We start from the raw sequence: 26313 nt of genomic DNA, 5'->3' as shown, positions 1-26313 counted from the left end.
CAAGGTCTGTTAAATATTCTCTGCACCCCTTCACTTTACATAGTGTACTGGATATGATTTCACTGAGGAGGGAAAAAAATCTTAAAGTGAAAGGCCTCTGAGAGAAGCAGATAGTATGGTGTTGATGTACATAAAATGCTTCACACATTTTGGATGCACATATAAGCTTCTAAAAATTATTGAAATTGTGCTTCTAAAAATTATTGAGATCCTGTAAGACAGCTGTTGCGATTTGCTACCAGCACCCAGCCTGCTGTTACCCAACAGAACGGAGACGTGGCAATCCAAGCATCAATTTTATTACACGGGGAAAGGTGCGTTGCCAGGGGTGACGAGGCAAAGCGCTTCTCCCATCGGAGCTCACTGGAGTGCGCACAAGCAGGGTGGCCAAGCTTCAAAGGGGTGGCAGGGCAAATCAGCAGCTTTGCTGGAGTCTTTCCCATCCCATCCGTGTTTTTCATACATAATTCCATGCTGCCATGGCATCTTTCTCTGTACTTACACTGGTCGCTATGTGAGGCATGGACTGGGGAGGTAAGCACCACATGTTTGTTCCTCTTACAAGCTTCAGGAAACTTTGGCAGGGAAGCCATCCATTAGTCTCTTGCTGGTCACAGCCCTTGCCAGTGAGGACTGGTGGGCACAGGGCTCCCCGTTCGTGCTCCCAAGGTGCTTCCTGCAGTGCAGGAGGGATGCAGTTACTTAGCTCCAAAGGGGTCCCCTTATGTCTCTCCAGAGGGGTACAGCTTTTCCCCTGACCTTGGACCTTGAATGTGCATTTAGGTACTGCAATGAAAGCAAAAGCAGGAATGAAACCCTCCGCCTGAGCTCTGCTCTTTGGATTTAAGATACACCTTCCACTCCTGAGTTCTTAATTTTTTAAAAATTTTGTTTGTTTTCTTCACATTCAGCCTCAAGTTTGCCATATGCTAATCAGTGCCTAATGCTGCTGTTCTTCGGGGTTTGGATGCCTTAAATGCATCTAAAGGGTAGGAAAAGTAATAAGTAATTATTAACTGTTCAGTTTCCATGGAAGCAAATTTTTCTTTTTCTCCTCCCAATTTTCAAATATCATCAGCAAGGCTTTCCATAAGTAAGTTCTGGAAAGAAAGATCCTTTTCCCCTCTTCCTTGTATGTGCTTTGAAATTGGAGCATTGTACGTGATAGGTCTTCATATCTATGAAAAACAGAAGAGTGCAATTGTTTGCCACACTGCTGTTTGCAGGGACACAGCGCACAGCCAGTAACCACAGAGCTTACTAACGCTGCTTCTCTTGGTAATAGCTGCGTACTCCTGCATTTACCCCATTATTTTTTCCTTTCAAATATTGGAAATTCAGAGACTATTAAAACGGAATCACGTCCAGTATGGTGTTTTCTTGGTTTTCTTTCAAACCAAAAATACCTGAAGTCAGTAATAGTACAAACTCTTCAAATGCATTTATTCATGACCAATGAAAATACTGTGCCAGCCGGCTGTCACCTTCCTCTTCTCTTCTCTTCTCTTCTAGCGTCCTGTGCCCTGATCCTCATTTTTGGCAGCCTCCACCTCTGCCCAGCAGCCCATCGCTCCAGGAGCCAGCCGAGACCGACCATCACTTCCCCACCAAACCGATGAGCGAGCGTGGCTCTGGGAACGACTGCTGAGGTGTGCCCGGGCCAGGGGGAGCATCGGGGGCCCCGAGTCCCGGGGCAGACTCGCTCCTGGGACTGGTTATGTTTCTGTGCGTGACTGAATAAACACTCGCCTTCTCCTTTGCCCTCCCGGCTGTGGTTGCGTTCCCTTTGCACCGGGCAAGGGGCTGTGGCGGAGCCCAGGGCAGCAGGTGACTGATGCACTGTGGGGGTCGGGCGAGGGCCCCCTGCTCCTGCTGGGCCCCAGCTGGGGGCCGGGGCTGGAGAGGCCCAGGTGCGGGCAGTGAGGCTGATGGCGCCGGCCCCTCCCTGTAAAGGGGCTGCTTGGGGGGCAGCTAGTGCTGCCCTGCCCCGGGTGGCCGCGGAGGGGCCAGCGGGAGCCCGGGGCGGAGCGGAGCGGTCGTTGGGCTGCGGCTGCAGGCAGGGAGGAGGTGAGCGGGGAAAGTCCCGAGGAGGGCGGCGGTGCCTGGGGGGGAGCGGCCGGGCCGGCGGGAGGCACGGAGCGGGGAGGGTGCGGTGCCGTGTGGGAGCCGGGCGGGTGGGGCTTCCCGGGGCCGGGCGGCGGGGGGGCGCGCCGGGTCGGGGCCGGTGGCGAGGGCAGCCCGGAGCCGGGCGGGGGCTCGGCGGGGCTCCGGGTGCGTCGGCGGCGAGGGGAGCGGTGCCCCCGCAGGGCCAGAGAGCTGGGCCGGGTGCCCGTGGCGGCATCCTGGGGCCCCGGGGCTTCCGGTCGGCCGTGTCGCTCCCCGGGGCATGCCGGGAGGTGTAGTTTCTACGGACGTGCGTGGCAGCGCATGCTGGCGTCCACGTGATCCACGCTGCCGGCGCCGGTAACGGCAATGGATACTGCGGTGCCCGCGGGGCGGTGCCGCCGCGCTCGGTGCTGCCTCCCGGTAAGGAAACGCCGCTCCCGCCCCACGGGCGCGCTGTCGGCGGGCGCTCGGCGCGTGGAACGCGGACGGCAGCGCTGGTGCCGCCCGGGGCGAGCGACGCGCGCTGGGTGCTCGCTGCTGCCGCCGCCTCGTGGCCCAAGTGCGGTACCGCAGCCCGCGTTCGCGCGCCGGCTCTGGCCCCTCCGGGCGCATGCGCGGCGCGCGGCAGCAGCGTGGCGGCGCGCTGGGGCCGTTCCCGGCGGCGGGTGAGGGCCGAGGCCACCGGGGAGGCGAGCGAGCCCCTCCGGCGGCTCCTGCCCGCTGGCCGCCGGGGGTGGCGGGACGGGAAGCTTCAGCCTGCCCGCTGCGGCCGGCTCCCGGTCTGCCCCAGGGAGTTACCCGAGAGCTGACAGAAGGGGCAGCCCCCGGGCGCCTCCCCAGCTCGCCAGAGCTCCCCCGAGCCTCTCCTGGCCCCGTGCAGCTGCCCCCTGCTCCGGCACCTCCCCTGAAGCCTGTCCCGTAGCACCAGATCGCCCCCAAGCCCTGTTGTGAAGACCACAAGCTGGCTCTCAAGTGGGCTGGATTGTCCCTTAACGCGGGTGCCGTTACCAGCAGTGCGGGGAAGGAGCAGTGTCTCCAGAAGCCTCTGCAGAAGGAAGGGCTTAGGCCAGGGGTGATCTACGGTAATAACGGTCGCCGCTTCTTCTTTCCCTGTGCTAGAGGCCATGCTGAGGATGCGGTTGTCCGTTCCTCCCGTGGGGATGCTGCTGACAGCACCTGCCTCAGGCTTGCGTGGGTTGTCTCTGCCTGACCTCACTCTCTTTGCGGTGTGGGGGTGAAAAGGGACAGGCGGAGCGCTTACTGGCTGTGGACAGGAGCTGCCGCGGCTGAAGCCAGAGAGGCCGGAGAGAGGTAAAGAGTAAAAAATAGAAGGCCATCTGGCCAACAGCCGCCTCCTGCTGCAGGCAAGAGAGAGCCTGCCTCTCTGGGTGGGGAAGGATCACTCTTCATAGTCCATAGCAGGCCAGACCACTAATGTCCACTGCAGGGTTGGTACACGTAACCCAAAGCGCGGTATGGCCGCGTAGCACATGAGAGTGAGGCTGCATGTCTAGGAAGCCTCGTCTCGTAAGAGCTGTGAGACACTCACACCTTCTCTTAGGTGGAGGATAGCCAAGCAACGGGAGTTACGAAAGAGAAAGGGAGGAGAGAAGGAGAAAGAAGCATCTGAACTGGCCAGTTCTCCCGTCAGCGCCGAGAGCAAGAGCTGCAATGAGTGCCAGGCCCTCAGGGCCCTGTTGCCCCACTGCTGCATGCTGGGCCCTCCATACCTCTCCACTGGCCCCCTCTCCATTGCACGATGCTGTGAGTTTGTTTGGTTGGGTTTTTTTTAATTTTTTGCTTCCCTGCACCTCTTCTCTCTAGTCTTCTGTCCTGCTCCTTCGCGCCCTTTTTTCATCCTCCGTCTCTGTCCTGCACCTATTGCTGTTTTTTCCTTTTCCATCTCTTTGTCCTCATCTGCATCCGTCTCTTTCCTCCACAATTGCTCTGGCGTTCTTTTCCTCTCTGTGCCTGGAGGTGCTGCTTTGTCTCCCTGCCTTCTCCCTCTCACTTACCTTCCTTCTCTGTCTCTCCCCCTCCCTTGCCTTGCTCACTGCCACTGGTTTTTCCCATTCCGTTTTTCTCCTTCCTCTTCATCTCTTACTCTCTCGGACACTTTGTGCTGCTCCCTGCCCCATTTTTTTTGCCCTCCATCTCTCTGCAGGGCTCCTAAGACCTCTCTCTCTTTCTCCACCCTCCCACCCCCTGTGCTTCTCAAGGTCTCTCTTTCTCTCTCTCTCCTTGGCATTATTCTTGTCTGTCGCTCTGCCTTGCTTCCTGTCCTGTCCTTTCTCGCTGTATCCCTTTGCCCTGCTCCCTGCCCATATTCATCATCTTCTCTGTCCTCTTGACCCTCCCAGGTGTTTTTCTTCTCTGTTGTGATCCTGCTGTTGCCCTGTTTGTGTGGTATGTTTTTTTTCTTCTCTGCACTGCTCCCTGTTGCTCTTTCTGTCTCTTAACCCATCCCTGCTGCTTTTTTCTCCATCTCTGCCCAGATCCCTGTCCCTTTCCCCCCCTCTGCCCTGCTTCCTCTTGCCATCTTGTCTGCTTTTGTCTCTTGGTCCCGGTCCCTCTCCCATCCTTTCTAACCATATCTCTCTCCAGATGGCTCTCCTTTCCTTTCTCTCTTCCTCATTACTCTTTTTCTCTCCATCTCTCTCCCCATCACTGCCTATCCCAGTTGCTTTTTTCCTCCAGTGCTCTCCTGCTCTCTGTCCCCGCTTTCTCTCTCTGTCATTCCGCCATGCTCCATCTCTTGTTTTTACTTCCTCCATCTCTGTCCTGCAGCCCATCGCTAGTTTTCTCCTCTTCCATCCCTTTGTCCTGCTCCTTCTCCTTGTCTCTTTCCCTTTTTTCTGCCTCCTCGCCTTTTTTCCTTTCTTGCTCCATCTCTCTCTCCTGCTCCCTATCCCCCTGCCCCTATCTTGGTTTCTCTCTCCTTCTCCTCACCTTTCCTCCTGGTGCTCTGCCCCGTTCCTTCTTTGCTTTCTTTTCTTCTTTGGTTTCTTCTCTCTCACTCTGTCCCGCTCCTTCTTGCTGCTTTTTCTTGCTCCATCTCTGTCCTGCTGCCCATCCTAGGCTTTCCCCCCTCCCTCTCTCTCCTGCTGGCTGCCTCTTAGTTTTGCCTCTCTTTCACTTTGGCCTGTGTCCTTGTCCCCCTCCCTCCCCCTCCTCTCTCTCTCTGTCCTCTAGCCCCTTGCTCTTTCTTTTTTCCTTCTTGGTCTCTTTGTACAGATCTGACCCTCCCTTTTCTTCCTCAGTCCTGTTCTCCTCTTCTCTCTCCTTTCTCTCTCTTTGGCTCTAGGTCCTGCGCCCTCTCACCATCTTTGGCCCTCCTTTCTTCTTCCTCTCCTTCCCCACCCCCTGTCTCTCTATCCCTTGGTCCTGCTCACCAACCCTACCTTTTCTTGCTCCATCTCTCTGCAGGGCTTCTCCTCCCTAAACTTCTTGATTTCTCCACCTCTCTGACCTTTTCTTGCCACCTTTCTCTCTCTCTCTCTCTCTCTCTCTCTCTCTCTGCTCCCCACTCTTCTTCTTTCTGCTCCTCTCTCCTGCCCCCCATCACTGCATTTTCTTTCTCCATTTCTCTGCCCTGCTCCCCAGCTCTCTCTCGCTTTCCGCATCCCTCTGTGGTGCTCCCCAGCCTTCCTTCCCTCTCCCTCCCTCTCTCCCTCTCGTTATCCTTATGTCCCTCATTCTCTCTCCACCCCTCTGTCTTGCTTCCCACTCCTAATTTCCCTTTTCCATTTCTCTCTCCTGCTTTCAGTCCCTGCTTTTCCTGTGGCTCCACCTCCCTCTCTTTCTCCCCGTTGCTCTCGCTTGCTCTGTATCCCAGCATCGTGCTCCCCATCCCTCTCTTTTTCTCTGCATCCCATTTTCTTGCTCCCTCTCCCTCACTTGCTTTTTCTAGCCCTCTCTCCTTCCTCCTGTCCTTCCTTCTCCCTGCCTGTGGCCTGCTGCTTGTCACTGGTTTCTCTTTCTCCCACTTTCTGCCTGGGCTGTCACCCACTTTCTCTCTCTGTCCCCCTCTCCTTCCTCCAACCTGTATTTCCCTCTCTCTAGCCCCCTGGCCCTAATGCTTCTTTCTCCATCTCTCAGTCCTACTCTCTGACCCTTTTTTTTCCTCTCACTGCCCACCTCTCCTGCTTCCTGTCCCTGCTTATTCTGCCTGTATTCCTCTGTCCCACTGCCTCTCTCATTGCTTCTAGTTGTAACCCCCTGGCCAGCCACCTCTCCCTTCTTTCCTTTTTCTGTTCCTTAGTCTGGCCCTACTTTTTCTTCTGCTGTCTCTGTCCAGCAGCCCATCACCCTTTTTCTTCCTTCTCCACTTCTGACACTCCCTCTGTCCTATTCCTTCTCCTGCCTTTTGTCTCTCCATGTCCTGCACTCAATCCCCCTCTTTCTCTCTCTCCCCCTCCTTCCTTTTCCTCCTTTTTCTCTGCATCCCTTTGTCATGTTGCCCATCAGTATTTTTTCCTTCCATTCCTCTGGCCTGCTTCCTGCCCCTTACTACTTTGTCAATCCCTCTGTCCTCTTGCCTGTCATGAGTTTTGCTCTTTTCATCCTGCTGCCCTCCTTCCCAGTCATCTCTTTCCGCTCTGTCTTTCTGTCCTGCTCCCCAGCAGTTTTTTTTTTTTCCTCCAGCTCTGATCTGCTTCCTGCCCCATTCTTTTTCTCTCATCCTTTCCACTTCCCTGGACCTCTCTCTCTGCAATCTTGTGTCCCCCCACTGTCCTGGTCCGTGTCCCTCTCTTTGCCTCTCTACCCCTCTGTCCCTGTCCTTGCCCCTCTTTTTACTTTCTCCATCTCTCTGTCCTGCTGCTCATCTCTGTCTGGCTCCCTTTCTGTTTTTTTTCTCCCCCTCTCTTGGCTACTCTGCTTTGCTTCCTGTCCCCATTTTCGCCCTCTCTTCATCCTTCTGTCCTGCTCTGGGTTCCCTCCCTCTCACTCCCGCACTTGTCCTGGTAACACACACTCCTGCTGTGTGTTACCCGTCTTTCTCCCTCTTGACTTCTTCCTCTTGCTCTATCCCTCTGTCCCACTCCCTACAAGTATTGTTTTCATTCTCTGTATTTATCTTCTGCCCCTCACTATTTGTTTGTCCTCTATCTCTCTCTCCTGCCCCCCATTACCCCCGCCTACTGTTCTTTCCTCTTCCCTCTACCTCTGCTTTTCTGTATCCTCACATCCCGTCCCCTCCTTCCCTCCATCTCTCTCTGTCACACTCCCTTGCTCCTCATCCCTCTCTTTTGCTTTCTACCCTTCTGATGTGTGTGTCCCACAGCCCCTCCTTTTATGGCTCCCGGTCTTCACTCTAGACAGCCTTCTCTCATTCTCCTTCTCTTGCTCTTAGCGTTCTTTTCCTTTCTTTTCCTCGATCCTGCTGCCCATCACTAGTTGGTCTTCCTCTGTCCCTTTCTCCTGCTCCCTGGCCTTGTCAGGCTTTCCCTTTATTCTCCTTCTAGTCTGTCTTCGCTTTCTCCATCTCTGTCCTTTCCCCGGACCTTTTTCTCTCTGCTCCTCACTCCTTCTTCCTCATCTGATTTTTCTCTTTCAGCCATACCTCTCTTCTCTGACCCTCTCTGCTCTTCCCTTGCTTTTCTTTCTCCAATTATCTCTTCTCTTACCTGTCCCACTCTCTGTCCTGCTCCCTCTCCCTATTATTTAGTGCTGCACCTCTGTCCTGTGCTCTGTCCCTGTCTTCTCTCGTGCTCCACCTCTCTGGCATATTCTCTCTTGCTCTTGTTGGCTCTCTATCCCGGCACCCCCTCCCAGGCCCTCTCTCTTCTGCACCATCCTGCTTTCTGCCTCCCTGTTCCTCACCTCTTTCCTAGATTGCTCTGCCCTTCCTCCTCTCTTTCCTTGTCCCTCCCCATCATAGACTGCCCCCAAACCCTGTCCTCATGGCAGCAAGCTGGCCCTTGAAAATGCTTCATTCTCCTTAAATGCAGGTGCCATTAGCATCAGTTCAGGGAAAGAGCGGCGTCTCCAGCAGCTCCTGCAGAAGGAGGGGTTCCTGCCTGAGGAGAGCTGCAGTCATCCCTGTGGATAATGGTTGGTTGCTTGTTCTTTCCCTCTCCCAGAGGCAGCACTGAGGACTCGGTTGGCGGTTGCTCTCCAGGGATGCTGGTGATTGCATCTGGCTCAGGTTTGTGTGGGTGGCCTTTGGCCTCATTTTCCTAGCGGCATGGGCAAAAATGGACAGCTGGACGCTTCCTGGCTGTGGACAGGAGCTGCCGCAGCTGAAGCTGGAGAAGCCAGAAAAAGGTAAAGCAGCTGAAGAATAAAATAAAGAGGAGCCAGCCGGCAGCTGCCTCCAGCTGCAGACAGGAGACAGCCTGCCTCTCAGTGTGAGGAAGGATCCCTCTTAGCATAGCCCTCAGCAGATCCAATTGCCAACGTGCATTGCAGGGTCCGTATGCGTAGCTGGAAGCACAGTACAGCCAGGTAACACGTGCACGTGTGAGGCTATGTATCTGGGAGGCCTTGTATTGTAAGAGCTGTAAGACACCAGTCTGTTCTCTTAGGTGGATGACAGTCAAGCAACCGGAGCTACAGGGTGGGGGGAGAGACAAAGACATGTCTGAACTGTCAAATTCTCCCAGCAGCTCTGAGAGCAGGAGCTGCAGTGAGTCCTCACTGTCCCCTTTTTAAAAATCCTCCCTCTCTGCCCTGTGGCCCATCGCTATTCTTTGTTTTTCTCCATCTCTCTCAGGCTGATTCCCTGTCACTTCCTCCTCTCTGGCCTGTAGCCCATCGCTATTTTTTCCCCCCCCCCGTACCTCTCCCTCTGTGGCTCCCTTTCCCTATTTTTCAGTCCCCCTTCTCTGTCCTGCAGACGATCGCTGTTGGATTGGGTTTACGTGGCAAGGTTTTGTTAGGTGGGGCAGGGCAGGGGCTGCAGGGGTGGGTTCTGCGAGAAGACACCAGGAGTTGCCCCCATGTCAGGCACAGCCACTTCCAGCTCCAAGATGGATCTGCAGCCGGTCCAAGCTGAGCCCATCGGCAATGCTGGTTGTGCTTCTGGGATGGATGTTTAGGAAGGGGTAAAAAATGCTGTGCAGATGCTGTGATAGAGAAAACGTGAGTGTGAAACAGCCCTGCAGACACCAAGGTCGGTGAAGAAGGAGGGGGAGGAGGTGCTCCAGGCACTGGAGCAGAGATTCCCCTGCAGGCTGGGGTGAAGGCCATGGTGAGGCAGGTTGTTTTTTAGATTTGTTCTTCTCTCTTATTATCCTACTCTTGATTGTGATGGACAATAAATTGAATTAATTTCCCCAAGTTGAGTCTGTTTTGCCTGTGACAGTACTTGGTGAGTGATATCTTTTGTCCTTATCTCGACCTACAAGCTTTTTTGTTGTATTTTCTCCCCGTCTTGTTGAGGAGGGGGAGGGATAGAGTGCCTTGGTGAGCACCCGGTGGCCAGCTGAGGTTGGCCCACCACAGTTGCCTTCTATGAGGCTCCCTGTCCCTATTTTTCAGTTCTTGCCTATGTTTCTTGTACCCCATCGCTTCTGAAACTTTCTACCTCTCCATCCCTATTTTTCAAATTCTTGCATAGGTTTCTCAAACCCAGTTGCTTTCAAAATTTTCTTGCTACCTTTCCCTCTGTCTGTCTCCCTGACCTGATTTTCATTTCTTGCCAGTGTTTCTTGTACCCCATCATTTTTCAAATTTTCTTCCTACTTCTTCCTCTCTGCAGCTCCATGAACCTACTTTTGAATTCTTGTCTATGATTCTTGTATCCTGTTTCTTGTAAAATTGTCGTTCTACATGTCCCCCTATCCATCTCCCTGTCTCTAGTTCTTATTCTTCCCTCTGTCCTCTACCCTGTCACTTTTTACACTTTCTTTCTACGTCTCCCCCTTTCTAGCTCCCTGTCCCTATTTCTTAGTTCTTGCCTATGTTTCTTGTACCCTGCTCCTTTTTGAAAGTTTCCTTTCTATATCTACCTCTATCCGGCTCCCCATTTCTATTTTTTTTTAATTTCTTGCCTATGTTTCTTTTCCCCAGTCGCTTCAGAATTTCCCCCTGTCCTGTTACCAGAAAGCACCAAAATAATTCACTCTCTAAAACTTAGTTTTGGCATTTTAAAAAGCAGGCATTCTTTATTGTGCCGCTGGGCAGCACTGGGGATCATTCCACCATGAGGGCCCCAACAGCTTGATAAACCTTCAGTAATTACATACTATGAAATCATACACATTCTGAGAATTTGTTTACATAAACATGAGATATCTTGGAACTTATTAACATATGTAAATGTCCAATCCGCATGCGCAGTCGTCTTCCATGGTGGTCTTCAGGTGATCTTTGGGGTCTTCAGATGAAGGCTCGTAGTCTTCTTCACTGTGTTCGCTGACTGACCTTTACTTCTGTGCAAACTCAGTTCTGGGATCACGTATACGATGTCCTTCAAGGTCGGTTTGTTCTGGTCTAATGGTCATTTTGCACCTTTCTTACTTTATAGTTCTGCGCATCTGCTCTCCCAAGGCCTAGCTGTCTGAAGGGGATTATTCAGGGGCTTCTTATCTTACAAGTGTCCCAACTATTCACAAAGATTTACTTTTGTTTGGTTATATCTGTTGTACAATGATTCTAACGACTTGAATTGATAGCTTCTTATTTATATTCGCAGGTATCAATCCCTCCTTTTCTTTTGAGGGCTTGTGGCTTATACGCTACAGTCCTCACTGTACAAACTTATTATATCTTGTACAGCAGTTACAACATTGGATCATTATGCAGGCAAGAATGCAATCTATGGTAATAATCACTAATAAAAATAATCTCTTCAGCCATAACCAATTAGGTAACCAAGAAGTGGGAGCATTCCAAATCTCTTCAAACCCAAAAGAGGTATTTTCTTTAGTTACTTCATGTAAGATTATTGTTTGATCAGGTATGATTTTTAAGTCTTTGGATATCCTTCCACTTTCATCAATGTGTGTACAGCAGCTTGAATTTACTATTGCGCATATTCCTCCATGGGAAGCCAACATCATGTAGCAGTTTCTTCTTGTAAAGCTTTTATAGCATCGGATGTGGCATTCCCAATTTTCTTGATGACTCCTGCTATATTTACTATTGCTTTTTCCAATTCACTGACTCCTAACGCTGGGATTAACCATTTTAGAAATGAGTGAAAGGCAGTAGACAGAGTAATCAATGGATTATCCATTGCTCTTTTTCTGTTTTCCAATTGGGGATTTAATCCCCCCATTCCATGGAGATGTGTTATTACTTTAATGTCTGGGACACCACCCCTAACGTACAAGAACCTGTCCACCAGGGAGGTAGTGCTTTAAGGGCTTGGTCTCCGCACAGCCAATACCATCCCAGTCCTTTGGGCACTTCCCAAAATTTTAAACTTTTGGGCTGTCCCAAAGGATATTCCAAGTGGTATTGAAAGGAATTGGTAGCCCAATTAGTGTTACAGCAGACTGAGTACTGTGCTTTGGGAATCTAGCACAAATCCAACATTTGCTTGCATTAATAGCTGAAGCTACTTCTGCTACTAATGGCACAGGAACATTCTCGTGCCATGGACCTTCCTAGTTTCAGCCCAAACACTTCTGAACTTATCAGTAACACAGAAACTGAAGTTGTCGTTTGAAAACGAGCTTCAGAGGAGCTGCCTCCTCGGAAGTCCATGGTTTAGGAGCCTTTTTGACTCTTGAGTAATGAATCCAGGGCCCTTTCTTACCTAGTTTTGCAGATGTGTATGTTGTCAGTAAAACCTGAAATGGTCCTTTCCACTTTTCTTGCAGGGGTTCTCCGGTCCACGACTCCAGGTATACCCAGGCTCCAGGCTGGAACGGATGTACTGGGGAATCAAGATTCAGAGATTTATTTACAATCACATTCTTTTTCATTTCTTGTATCACTGTCCCTAGGGTATTAGAAACTTTCGTAAATCTGTTTCACCACTGATGTTTAATTATTCTGGTAATTTAGGAATCTGGTACGCTCTCCCATACAACAGCTCATAAGGGCTTAACTGATGGTTTCCTTTAGGCTGAACTCTAATTATCAATAGCGTAAGTGGAAGTGCTTGTATCCAAGTCATTGAAGTGGCAAATTTTACTCAATTGCAGTTTTAAGGGCTGATTCATGCGCTCTACCCGTCCACTGGATTGCAGGCGATAGGGGGCATGCAGCTCCCATGTTATTTGTGATACTCTGCTTGTCGGACAATGTCTACAACAAAACGTGGCCCCCTATCAGAGGAAATCCCTAAAGGAACACCAAGTCGGGGTATTCTTTCTTTAAGTAAGATTTTGACAACTTCCCTAGCCTTGTTGGTGCGACATGGGAAGGCTTCAGGCCATCCTGTAAAAGTATCCACCAATACGAACAGATAGTTTAACCCTCCTTTTTTTGGCAGTTCAGTGAAATCTATCTGCCAGCGCTCTCCTGGAGCATCTCCTGGTTTTGTGGATCCAAACTGAATTCTGTTCTGTGTCTTTGGATTATTTCTAAGGCATGTTTCACACGTTTCAACTACGGACCTTATAATTTCTACCATATTATGACTCACCACTGACTTTTGCAGATGTTTCAGTAAGTTCTCAGTTCCCCAATGAACACTATTATGTTCTTCCCTTGCTATTTCATGCATCAAAATTGGGGTTAGAATTACCTGCCCCGTAGGAGTAACAGCCCATCCATTTTTCTGTATTTCAGCTCTTAATGTTTCAATTAAGTTTCTGTCCTGACTGTCATAGTTAGGAGATTCTCCTAATTCTGTTTTCTTTTCAGGGATTATTGCCAATATTCCTTTACCCTTTTCTGCAGCCTTACGAGCGGTCAAATCGGCCAATTGATTGCCTCTTTCTTGTGGGGTGCGGCTGGTTTGGTGAGCTTTGCAGTGCATAACAACCGCTTCTTTTTGTTTCTGTACACTTTTGAGTAACTTTAGAATCTGCTCCGCATGTTTAATTCTGGTCCCTTGAGATGACGATAGTCCCCTTTCTTTCCAAATCGCTCCATGTGCATGTAATACTCCAAATGCGTATTTGGAATCGGTCCATACGTTCACTCGCTTTCCTTCACTCAATTCTAAAGCTCTTGTTAGTGCAATCAGTTCTGCTTTCTGGGCTGACATTTTTGATTGCAGAGCTTCTGCTTCTACAACCGTATCCACTGTGGTCGCGGCATATCCCGACATCCAGATCTCTTGTTTCACAAAGCTGCTCCTGTCCGAATATAGCTCCCAGTCTGGGTTTTCCAGAGGGGTGTCTTTCAGGTCAGGTCGGCTGGAATACAGTTCCTCGATAGTCTGTAAACAATCATGTGTGGGTTCTTCTTCCAGTTGTTGGGATGACAGGAAAACTGCTGGGTTTACTATTGCCGTTGATTTTAAAACAGCATCATCTTGTTCAAGAAGTGCTACCTGGTACTTCAACATCAGGCTCGGAGACCACCAGTGCCCACCTCTTTGGTCCAGGACAGCGAGTACCACGTGTGGTACAGACCCAGTCATTTCCTGTCCCAGTGTCAGTTTCCGGGCTTCTTGGATTAACAGCGCAGCAGCGGCGACAGCCCTCGGACCACCTGGCCGTCCTTTGCTGGTACGGCCCCATTGCTTGCAGAAATAGGCCACCGCGCGTCTGTTGCCTCCTGGCATCTAAGAGCGCTCCCAGAGCCGTAGCTTGTCGCTCGTGAACGAACAATTCAAAAGTTTTAGTTGGATCAGGGAGTCCTAAAGCTGGTGCCTTCATCAGAGTTCTTTTTATTCGTTTGAAAGCATTTCTGGTGCTGTCGTCCCGTTCCAAACATGCAGGTGGTGAAGTTTTCAGTAGCTCATATAAAGGTTTCACAATGAGTCCATAGCCTGCAATCCACAGCCTGCACCACCCCACCGTTCCCGGGAAGGCCCGCAGCTCCCGTGCATTCTGGGGCTCGGGATGCTGGCAGACGGCTTCCTTTCCTTCTGTGCTCGGTCTTCATCCTTTCAAAAGCTCAAATCCCAGATACCTGACAGATTCTCAAATGACTTGTGCCTCTTCTTTTGAAACTCAGTAACCATTCATTCCCAGAAAATTCAAAAGAGCAATATTGTCAGCACTCTTCCTGGGTTACAGCTGCAACTAGAATATCATCGACATACTGCAACACAGTCCCTGTCTTGTATCCTCTTTTCCAGGTTTCCAGTTCTTTGGCTAATTGATTTCCAAATATTGTAGGACCATTTTTGAATCCCTGTGGCAACGCTGTCCAAGTGTACTGTGATTTATGACCAGTTTCCGGATTTTGCCACTCAAAGGCAAATATATTTTGACTTTCTTGCTCGAGAGGTATGCAGAAAAAGGCATCTTTCAAATCTATAACTGTGAACCATTCTTGGTTTTAATTTATTGTTGTCAGTAAAGTGTATGGTTTTGCAGCTACTGGATGAATATCATGAACAATTTGATTAATAGCTCTTAAATCTTGTACCAATCAATAACTTTTCCCATCTGCTTTTTTACTGGCAAGATGGGGGCGTTGTATTCTGATTCACATTCCCTCAGCAGACCGTATTCTATGAATTTCTCAATAATTGGCATTAACCCGATTCTAGCTTCTAGTTTCAAAGGGTATTGCTTTTGCCTTACTGGCTTTGCTCCTGCTTTGAGCTCCGTTTTTACCGGTTCAGCGTTCCTACCTTTACCAGGGACTTCTCCAGCCCGTACGAGGGGCATCACTGCATTTTTCCACTTCTGCTGGGATGCCGGTTCCTGAAGTTTTATCTTCCTGCAATAGGAACGCAGTTGCTTGTACAAGTTTAGATTCAGGAATTAATACATCGACCTCCCCGTCTTTAAATCGTATTTCTCCTTCCAATTTTTCTAACAAATCTCGCCCTAGCAAAGGTTTCGGAGCCCCCGGTAAATACAGGAATTGATGTGTTACCCATTGTTTTCCAATTTTGAATGTTAAAGGCTTGAAGAATGGCCTAGTTTCAGCGTTACCAGTCACACCAACAACTTTGATTCTCTTATTACGAAGTTCAACACCTTTTTCATTCAAAACCGAACAAGCTGCTCCAGCATCTACCAGGAATTCTGCTTCAGTTGGATCTTCCCCCAGCTGTATTTTAACCAGAGGCTCTGCTGGGGAAGACTCCTCCATCCCCTTCATTCCTCAGTGTTAACTGCAGTTGTTGTTGTCAACACGGAATCGGCTCCTTCTGTTCCCTGTCGGGAGGGGCAGTTCGCTTTCCAATGTCCCTCCTTTTTTACAATAAGCGCCTCTAACTCGTCCTCTTCCTCCGACTCCATTTCTACCTCCTCAAAATCCTCCTCTACTTACTTGCAATCCTTCTAAAGCTGCTATCAACCAAGCATGACATTTTTCTTTCACCTGATCCCTGTTTCTGAAAGCTATCCATGCGACTTCCAACAATTTCCCTAAGTCCCTGACATCTGTGCCCTGCAACTTTTGTTATTTCCTCTGAATGCCATCTGTTGACTGTCCTATAAAGAGGGACACTGACTGATTTTTCCCTTCTTCCGATTCCAGGTCCATAGTGGTATATCTTTGTGCAGTTTCTTTTAGTCTATCTAAAAATTCAGTCGGTGACTCCTTATTCCACTTAATCTGATACGACTTCCACCAATTCACCGCTTTAGGAACAGCATTCCTAATTCCAAACAAAATCAGCTTCTGGTATCGTTTTATTAATTTCCGTTCTGTCATTAGGATCCCAGTCTGGATCTGTAGGAGGTAAATGTTGCTCCCACCGACCCTGCAATTGTCCTGTAGCAATTTGTCCCTCTGTTTGAGTTCTTGCCCTTCTAAAGATGATTTCTCTTTCTGCGCTATCAAACAATACCGACAGAAGAGCATCGATAGCCTTCCAGTCAGGGTCTGTAGTTCTGATCATTGTGTCAAAGGCTTTAGCCACCTTCTCAGGGTTATCGCTATAATTGCCCGCCGCCTGCTTCCAATCATTTAAATCAGCAATCGAAAAGGGCCCCCTCACAGTCAGGGGTCCTTCGTTCCCAACAGCCGTCCCAATGGCGCTCGCGGCGCTGCTCCTGCCGACCACGCGTCCTCCCAGCCACCGGCGTCGCTCCTCTCTCTCTGCTCTCAGTCGCCTGCTTCAGGGGGCTCAGGTTTGTCATTCTGCGATCTCTGCCTCGGCCTGGGAGCAACCAACGCTTCTGGGTCATCCTCTGGCTCATCCTGAACTCATTGTAAACACCTCTGTCCAATACCACCAGCAGAACAACACCTTTTCAAACCTTTCCCTTTTCCATTGCTCTTACTCTCTCTTTCCAATGCTAGCACCAAAGGATCTGAGGCAGCCAAATTTATCCCGCACTTCTGCCATGCAGGGTGTGAAGGTAAAGTGAAAAACATATCCGCATGCAGGACTTCATCCCACTTTCCTTCCCGTCCTAAAAATAACGGGCAATTGCAACAATGTATAACGGGCAATTGCAACAATGTATAACGGGCAATTGCAACAATGTGTACGGGCAATTGCAACAAAGTATAACGGCAATTGCAACAAAGTATAACGGCAATTCAAAGTTCCACTAACCGGCCACTTTCCTCCATCCCCCAGGTTCTACACTGGCCACCACCGATTACAACGTTTGGTTAGATCAGCTTGCTTTGCAGCTCCTCCCGCGGTCCTGCTGTTTGCTCCCAATTGTGTAAAATGCACCCGAGAGGAGATTTCTCTAAGATCGTTTCCCCTTTAGAAGTTGCAGTTCCCATTTTAAAAGCAAGACACAAAACAATTTAAACCAAACTTTTCACACCACCACCACACAATTACAAACACTTAGGGCCACAAACACACAAAAGCACCCAGTTACAGCCGCGACCCTATTCAGCATTCAAATTCGCAGATCAGACAAACTCCCCAGCCTCAGTTTCTGGAAGGAGACCTATCCTTCAGTTTGGATCCAAGGGTCCTTTCCCTTTGCCCCAGGGATTCAGCCCAACCCTGTGCAGCTTTCACTAGGACTGACGGGCAGGCAACAGAAAACAACGCTGAAAGAATGCCTTTACCTTATTGCTGGTCCTGGCTCAGAGCTCTTCGGTCTGGGGATCGGAGGTTCTCCCTGAGAATCCCTCGGTGCCAGAGGGAGGTCCCACAGTCCCTCAGATCCATCGATGTTCAAGAGCAGGGTCCCACCTGGGGTGCCAAAATCTGTTACCGGAAAGCGGCGAAATAATTCACTCTCTAAAACTTAGTTTTGGCATTTTAGAAAGCAGGCATTCTTTATCGTGGTGCTGGACAGCACTGGGGATCATTCCACCATGAGGGCTACAACAGCTTGGTAAACCTTCAGTAATTACATACTATGAAATCATACACATTCATAGGACTTCCGAGAATTTGTTTACATAAACATGAGATTTTCTGGAACTTATTAACATATGTAAATGTCCAATCCGCATGTGCAGTTGTCTTCCATAGTGGTCTTCAGGTGATCTTTGGGGTCTTCAGATGAAAGCTCGTAGTCGTCTTCACTGTGTTCGCTGACTGACCTTTACTTCTGCGCAAACTCAGTTCTGGGATCACGTATACGATGTCCTTCAAGGTCGGTTTGTTGTGGTCTAATGGTCATTTTGCACCTTTCTTTCTTACTTTATGGTTTCACACATCTGCTCTCCCAAGGCCTAGTTGTCTGAAGGGGGATTATTCAGGAGCGTCTTATCTTACAACTGTCCTAACTAATCACAAAGATTTACTTTTGTTTGGTTACATCTGTTGTGCAATGATTCTAACGACTTGAAGTGATAGCTTCTATCTATATTCGCAGGTATCAAGACCACCAACATCCACCGCAGGGCTGATACATGTAAACCACAGCGCGGTAGAGCTGCGTAGCGCATGAGAGACAGAGGTTACGTGCCTAGGAAGCATTGTCTCGTAAGAGCTGAAAGACACCTACATTTCCTCTTAGGTAGAGGACAGCCAAGCGACCGGAGTTACAGAAGAGGAAGGGAGGAGAGAAGGAGAAAGAAGCGTCTGAACTGGTCAATTCTCCCGGCAGTGCCGAGAGCGAGAGCTGCGGTGAGTGCCAGGCCCTCCCTGCCGCTCCCCTGGCCCCCTCTCTTTTGCACGCTGCTGTGATCCGTAGCGGTCTGCGAGTACAAGGTACGTCCGCGATGCGTGTCCGCGTTTTTCCTAAGGCGCTTGGAGCATGGACTTCAAAGTTAACGTCAAGAATGCGCCAGCTCTCCTTCCTTCTGTAGTTTTTCTAGGAACTATTTTAACGCAGATCCTAAAAGGAAAAGAAGGTCTGCGCTGGAGCGTGTTCTGCCTGTGCAAAGCCGACTTCCCTCCGTTTATTTTGCCTTCCTGAAAGCGCAATCTTCTGTTTCTGTGCGCTTACTAGGAAATGATATCGGGAAAATAGTTGCGTCCTAAAAGAGGAAAGACGCCGTTTGTAAGAGTTCAGGCGTTCAGAAGAAACAGGCTTTGTTTTCGTCATAGAAGCTGTGTGCTTTTTCAGTCAATAAGTTTTGAAAATATCTTAGAGTAGTACTTGAAAAGCTTACTGAGATACTGGCACCCATACTAAAAGCGATCCAGGTCCAAGGAGAGACGTGGACAAAAGAGGAGGAATCGGCGTCGCTTTCCCGGGAAGCATTGCCAGCCTTGTAAGTAGCGACAGCGAGTCCTGACGTGGTTTCGGTGAGTTACTGCTTCGGCAGCGTCCTTTTTCCTTAACCTACAGCGTGTGGTTTCTTACTTCAGTTGGAAAGAGATTTTCCAGAATGGAAGTCTTTCTCATTCAAAGAAGTTGTGTTTTATGAACTCCCCATCAGAGTGGGGATCTTCAGAGATGATGCGCTTGGCAGTAGAAGTCAGCAGCAGCGAGACTTTCCGCTCTCTAAAAAAAAAAAAAAAAAAAAAAAAAAAAAAAAAAAAAGAAAGAAAAGTCCGTTTGCTTCCAAAGACCCGAGCACAGCACGTCTTCCGGAAGTTGATGGCATCGCTGGTTCTCAGTTGCAACAGCCGAGATGTCATCAACACGCGTTCCTCTGCGTGCTTCGGTGCAGCCAAAAGCGTTAGCAAATCTGCCGGTCCTTTCTGGTAGCCTTAGGCATTGCAGCCCCGGGGATTGGATTCCGCCCGCAAAGTAAAACCGTATGGGGGATCTCTTCTCTCACTGATTTTTCTACCCTAGATGTAACTTTAGGAAAAAAAAAAAAGTTAAAATTGTCTATGCAAACTGCCTTGCGTTGTTTCAACTGTAACTGCCAACTAGCTGTGGCGTTGTTTCAACTTTAACTGCCAACTAGCTGTGGCATTGTTTCAACTTTAACTGCCAACTAGCTGTGGCGTACAATTGCTTAGGTGTATTTAAGCCGTTAGGTATTTGTTGTAAACGTTGACCAGGAGAGGCAACTGAACGTTACGGATTTTTTTCCCCCCCGCTCGTTTGACGGAGTGCTCTGAAGTACTTTCTTTCTGTCTGGCTTTCAAGGGTGCGTTTCCCTGGCAGTTCAGTAGCATCTCTCTCGGGCAGCGCGGCTGGCCAGATGTCGCTCCTAATGACGTAAGGCGCAAAAAAACCCTGGTCAAATGATAACTGCGTATCTTGGAGACAGATAATCTGCTGGTATCGATTCACAGCTGTGCAAGTTAAATTAATGCAAAAGGAAAATCCAATCCTTCTCCAGCAGAATTATTTTTATTGGATGTCTGTAAACACACCCACAGCTTTTTTAGTATGAAGCGAATTGCTGCGATTTGTCCTCTGGTTTTCCTTTTACCCTCAAAAGCGTTACGCTTCGCTTCCAGCTTTATCGACCGAGCCAGCAAGATGCGCAGCAGCAGTGCAAGGACTTGTACTCATTTCAGCTGGGTTAGAGTGAAATTTCTTCTTAGTAGCTGGTGTAGTGCTGTGTTTTGGATTTAGGATGAGAATAATGTTGATAACACAGTGATGTCTTGTTTGTTGCTGAGTAGTGTTTATACTGGTCAAGGACTTTTCAGGTTCCCATGCTCTGCCAGGTGCACAAGAAGCTGGGAGGGGGCACGGCCAGGACAGCTGACCTTGAGTCAGAGGGACTGCGACCTGTGGATGAGTCCACGCGGGAGCAGGACACCCCGAAGCATCCGTGGATGTGGTAAGCCCATGCCAGAGCAGGTATGTCTCAAAGCGTCTGTGGCCATGGTTGCGTCTGTGCCGCAGCAGGTATACCTCTGAAAGGATTGTGGCTGAAGGAGAAGGCCACGCTGGAGAAAGTACCCCTCGAAGCACTGGTGGCTGTGGATGAGTCTGTGCTGCAGCAGGTACACCTTGAAGCATTGGTGGCTGTGCATGAGCTCATGCTGGAGCACCTCAAGGCGTGTGGGCATGGGTAAGGCCATGTTGGAGTAGGTTTCCTTCTGAAGAGAACGTGGCTGTGGGTAAGGCCATGCTGGAGCCAGTATATCTCGGAAAGCATTGTGGCCTGTGGAGAAGGCCACGCTGGAACAGGTGCACCTCTAAGTGACTGTGGAGAAGTCTGTGCCGCAGCAGGTATACTCCTGGAGAGACTGGCTCGTAGATAAGGCTCCACTTGAAGCGGATAAACCCCTAAGGGACTGCAGCCCTTGGATAAGCCCAAGCCAGCGCGGGAACGGAGGGGGAGCACGGCAGAGCAGAGCCTGAGCGAGAGGTGCGTCACCGTCCCCTGGCAGGCTCCCCCCGCGGCGTGGGGCAGCCGCCGGCTTGCGGGACAGGGGCTGGGGGGGGCTGCCCCCATTTTATTTCTCTGGCGGAGCTCCCCTTTTCGGGGGGCGCCTACATATGTAAACGGCATTATTAAAGTAGCGAGCTGCCGGTCGGGGCTGTTTTCCTTGTTTTGTGCCTTTTTTGGGGGGGTGATGAAAAAGTGTGGAGGGGCCTGGGGGGTGATGATGTCATTTGGGGCACCCCAACGTCCCTGGGGGCGGGGGGTGTGATGATGAAACAGAGGAGCAGGTGAGTGGGGGATGGAGGTGTCACGGGGAGGTTCCCCCCCAGAGAAGGGGGGGGGGTCACAGCCCCAAAATGCCTGAAAATTCATTAAAAACATTAAAAACTGTAAATACAGGTGTGAGGCATTGCAGTAGAGAAAAATCTCTCGCCTTTATATATATATATATAAAAAAATAATATTCACTTATATATATATAAAAAAAGGATTTCAAAATACAAACCTGTATCTGCTATATTATATAAAGGGTTTTAGACTATTAAAAAATCTAAATGGAGATAGATAGGGTTTTAAAATAAAAAAGAACTTGTCTATATGTGAAGAAATAAAGGAGTTTAAAATGCAAAAAGAGATGATGGATATGAAGGAATTTAAAACAGAGAAAAGTCTGGATAGGTAGAGCTCTCTACGCTTACCGTGTGTCACCGAGTAAAAGGTTCTATGGAAGTGTAAACAGATAACTAAGACTAAATAGACAGAATTGTAAGTAGGTATCTAAGTCTAAAGAGGGAAGTCTAAGATATCAAAGTGTCAAAATATCCAAGTCTAAACAGCTAGCTAATCTAAATAGATGTTCTATATAATAAGTGTAAATAGCCACGTACATGTCAATAGATATAACAGTGTAAACAGGTAATATGCATCAAAGGTATCTGTTGCCTGAATATATGTATGTGTAACTAGCTACCTAAGTGTAAATGTCTATGCTACAGAAGGTTTATAAAATGCAAAGAAACCCTGTTTATAGAAGGGATTTAAAAACTCGACCTCCCCCTCGAATCTCTCTTGCAGGTATAAAAGCACTTCCCAAAGCTGTCCCTTCCCCCTTTTCCCATCCCGCTTTGGGGCCAGTTTCCCCCAAACGGGGACTTTCCCCTGCGGGGCCACACAATTTGGAGGGGGGCAGCAACACAGTTTGGGGCTCCCAGGAAAGCCGAATCCGCCTGGATTTGTGCAGCTGGAAAGCAAACACTGCCCCCCCCCCCATGTTAACGCAGAAAACCAAAACCAAAAATGACCCATTGTTATGATGTGGAAAAGCGCCGGAAAACCCCAGAACTGAATATTTTGGAAAGCAGAAACCCCCGAGTTTTGTATGATGTCAAAGCCAAAAAAAAAAACCCCACAAACAACCAAAACAAAAAACAACCAAAAAACAAACCAAACCCCACCAAAAAACACTGCTAATTTTGGCAAAAATTGGGGTGAAATGCTGGCAGTTCGAGGAGCATTGCTGGGAATTATCTGAAGTGGATTTGTTCTCTGGCGTGGATTCCTTCTCCGGAGCGGACTATCCGTTGCGGCTTATCCCAGGTGAGTTATCTGCTGTGGATTATGCCGGGCGGACCCCCTGGTGTAGGTCATCCCCACCTGTGTCCCCCCGTGCACCTTTCTATCCACACACAGCCGCTGTCTGTCCGTGTCCGTCTCCGCCCCCCCGTCCTCCTCTGCCTGTCTCTGCGCCCTCCCAAGTGCTCTCCACCCAAACGTCCCCCCACACAAGGTTTTTCCCCCCGTGCGGGGTTTTTTTTTCCCCGTGACGTGCTCCCCGCGTCCCCTGCCCTCCGGTCTTGTGCCCCCGCTCCCCTGCTCCCCCCTCCCATAGCCCCTTTGCTTCTGGACCCCTGGGGCGCTGCCTGCACCCCCCCATCTGCCCATTGCCCCCACCCAAACTCCAACACCCCCCACCCACTCCCTGTGTTGTCCGAAAGGCGGATCCTTTGCCCGGTGTGCAACGGCCCAATATCCACCCACTCAGGAGAGACATTGATCACTTATTTCAGGTCTGCGCAAAGCTGGGTGCTTGGCGATTTCCCACAAATCAGGCACACCCTCACACAAAACGGCAGTGTATTTATCAGGTTACAAGATCGGTATAAACCTGCCTAAATTTACACTTATCGGCTGGTGATTAACATTTCATACACTATTGGTTTGCTGTACTTAAATTAGCCTCGCTTGCTATGTAAATTAGCACGCGTGCCCCTTTCAGGTGGGGGGGCAAGTCTTTTCGGTCCTGAATTGAGTCGGCGGTCACGATCTCCCCTCGCCACGTTTACCTTTCACCCACTTTCTGCAGTTTGATCAAACTTCACGCTTCTCTGGCCACCGTCCAGTCTTTGGTACCGAGATGCTCCCTTTTATCGGTCTGTGAGCTCTTCCTCAAGGCTGGAGCCGTTAGTTGCCCACAGTTTGTTACTTACACAAACACTTTCATCTCTTTGAGCTCCCTCCCAAATTCCGTTCCCAAGGCACAAGCGGTTAGGAGTTTTGCTAATTGGAAAATGACTGTTTCTGCAAGACATCATTTCCCCCTTTTAAGACTTGTCTAAGGGTATTCCTTAGATAAGTCATTTTTGTGCCGGATTGCTGGCCAAGCAACACCTACAGGTGCATTGTAGAAGTACATACAGACATACAAAAGCTAACAGGATTATTATTAATAATGCCAGTAATCTCTTGATCCAGGTTTCTCAGTTGCCCATTCAAAGGGAACCGCTGCATTCATGATTTCAGAGGGCGCTTCAATTTGTTCTTCCTTATTTTCGGCATTCTTCGTTTCTGACAATTCCTGTAACATATATGCTTGTGCCTCCCAGGCGTTATTTTGTGGAATATGCAATTGAACTTTATTCTCATGAAAAAGTTATCTGTGCTCCCAATTTATTCAATAAATCCCTTCCCATCAGAGGTAGGGGACATTCTGGCATATTCAAAAATTCATGTGTAAGTGCTTTGTTTCCCATTTCACACTTAATCGTTGAAAGAAAGTTCTAATCTCTCGTTTTCCCGTGGCACCAATTACTGACATTGAGAATTTACTCATAGGTCCTTTACAACTGTTTAATAGAGAATATATTGCTCCTATGTCAACTAAAAATTTAACCGTCTGATTCGCCAGCTGAACTGAAACCAGGGGATCATCTGGGGAGACCTTAATGTTTTCCCCCGGTGCCCTTCCTTCATTGTCTGAATCCTCTGACACCATAAGGTGGGCATTTCTTACCCGATCCTGCTCCTCTAGCCCCTTTGGGCTCGGGCGTTCATTCTTCCAGCGTCCCTCCTGTTTACAGGCTGCACGGTGCTTTGGCCCCACCAGGGTTAGGTTTTGTGACCCTCTTCCCGGCCTCGTCCCCCTCTTACTCTACTTCCACCCCTACCTTTCCTTCTACTATTATTCCCATTTATTGCTGCTGCCAGCGAAGATGCTTGCAACTTCATTCTATTCTGTTTCTCTTTTCTTTCTCTCTCATCCCAGTTATTGACATACCCCTGTCCCCATCGACTTTCCGTAACAGTCTCTTTATATCCTGCACCGACTGCCCAATAAACACCATACTGAACATCCTCCCATTTGCTTCATCATCCGGATTCAAATCCATCCATTTTCTAGCAGTTTCACACAGCCTCTCATAGAAAGCAGAAGGGTCTTCATTTTTACTCTGAACCACCTGATAGAACTTTGCAAGATTTTTGGGTCTAGGTACCCCCTGCTTTACCCCACACAAAATTAACTGCTGATACCTTTTGATCATCAATCTGTCCGCACTAATATTCTGATCCCAATCTGGTTCTTGTATTGGCATAAAATGACCTGGACCGCCCCTGGTATTTAACCTCATATTGTCCTCTGGAGCTTTTCCTAACACCATTCTCTTCTCCTCAGGGAGAAATAAAGTACTAAGCAATGCCTGCATATCTTTCCAATCCGGGTTATGATTTTCAATTATCAATTTAAAGGACCGATACATTTTTTCCAGATTTTCCCGATATGACCCAGCAGACTCCTTCCAATTCATTAACTCTGAGGCTGAAAAAGGTACTGTCACAGAGACAGGCGTTCCGTCCGGTCCTACCGCCTGGCGCAACGGAGCCCGAATAACGGGGTTCTGCTGCGCCCGAGTTCTGCCCACAATGGGACTCACGTCCTTCGCTGCTTCTCTCCCTGCCAACAACACTGTCCCCTTCCCTTCCCGGGGACACCATCAGCTGCGCATCCTCTTCTCCAGCTTCCACTTTCAAACACCTTTTCCCAATGCTAGAAGCAGAACAACACCGAGGCAATTTATTTTTATACTCCGTCATCAAGACATTTGAATCAGATACCAACAATTTGCATTTTCTTGTTGTCTTATAATCATTTCTTAAAGAAAAGAACAAATCCACGTATTTCATCCCATTTATCCTGCCTTCTACAAAATAACGAGCTGCAAAATAGTATTATAATTCAGAGTTCTCATATCTGGCCATTTTTCCCCATCATCCAATTTATACATCGGCCACCATTGACTGCAGTATTCTTTTAACTTTCTTTTACTTAGGGGATCCCCACCAAACTTATTCCGGTATTGCAGGATGTATCCTAACGGAGAGCAAAGGGGAGGTTCAGCAGACTTTCCTGCCCCTTGTCCCGCTCCCATATTTTTACCCAAAAAGAATGGTCTTATCCCCTTTTTCAGGCACTCCAGTCATCACTGTCAAGCGTTCACGAATAACTCGTACTTTTACCGTTTATACAGCTCCCCTTACAGTGTCTCTGATTTACGCGCTGCACCTTTGAGTCGTTTGCCCGCTCCGGACAAGGAGAGCACTCGCAGAGTCCCCGAACAAACAGGTCGGCGCACGCTGGAATCCGAAGAACAGCTTCTCCCCTCCGGTGGCCGGCGAGTCGCTCCGGGCAAGGCTCCACGGCTGTCCCATCGCGGTCGCCAAAACTCTTGTCCGAAAGGCGGATCCTTTGCCCGGTGTGCAACGGCCCAATGACCACCCACTCAGGAGAGACATTGATCACTTATTTCAGGTCTGCGCAAAGCTGGGTGCTTGGCGATTTCCCACAAGTCAGGCACACCCTCACACAAACCGGCAGTGTATTTGTCAGGTTACAAGATCGGTATAAACCTGCCTAAATTTACACTTATCGGCTGGTGATTAACATTTCATACACTATTGGTTTGCTGTACTTAAATTAGCCTCGCTTGCTATGTAAATTAGCAGGCGTGCTCCTTTCAGGTCGGGGGGCAAGTCTTTTCGGTCCTGAATTGAGTCGGCGGTCACGATCTCCCCTCGCCACGTTTACCTTTCACCCACTTTCTGCAGTTTGATCAAACTTCACGCTTCTCTGGCCACCGTCCAGTCTTTGGTACCGAGATGCTCCCTTTTATCGGTCTGTGAGCTCTTCCTCAAGGCTGGAGCCGTTAGTTGCCCACAGTTTGTTACTTACACAAACACTTTCATCTCTTTGAGCTCCCTCCCAAATTCCATTCCCAAGGCACAAGCAGTTAGCAG

At 49.2% G+C, this 26313-nt stretch overlaps 1 long non-coding RNA gene and 1 pseudogene across 1 annotated transcript; both read left to right on the top strand.

Moving 5' to 3' along the window:
* Positions 1 to 1515: 1515 nt before the first annotated feature.
* On the top strand, positions 1516 to 9357 carry LOC148051296 (uncharacterized). The gene is made up of 3 exons (XR_015699877.1): positions 1516 to 2067; positions 3668 to 3870; positions 8058 to 9357. It is a non-coding gene; the product is annotated as an uncharacterized LOC148051296 (long non-coding RNA).
* On the top strand, positions 4412 to 5225 carry LOC148051297 (uncharacterized; annotated as a pseudogene).
* Positions 9358 to 26313: the final 16956 nt, after the last annotated feature.

This window comes from Nipponia nippon, unplaced genomic scaffold (genome assembly GCF_047370975.1).
Source record: "Nipponia nippon isolate SJK-2023a ecotype South Korea unplaced genomic scaffold, ASM4737097v1 scaffold_6, whole genome shotgun sequence".
Classification (NCBI taxonomy): Eukaryota; Metazoa; Chordata; class Aves; order Pelecaniformes; family Threskiornithidae; genus Nipponia; species Nipponia nippon.
The sequence above is the reverse complement of the archived record's forward strand: the minus strand, read 5'-3'. Positions and strand labels throughout refer to the sequence as shown.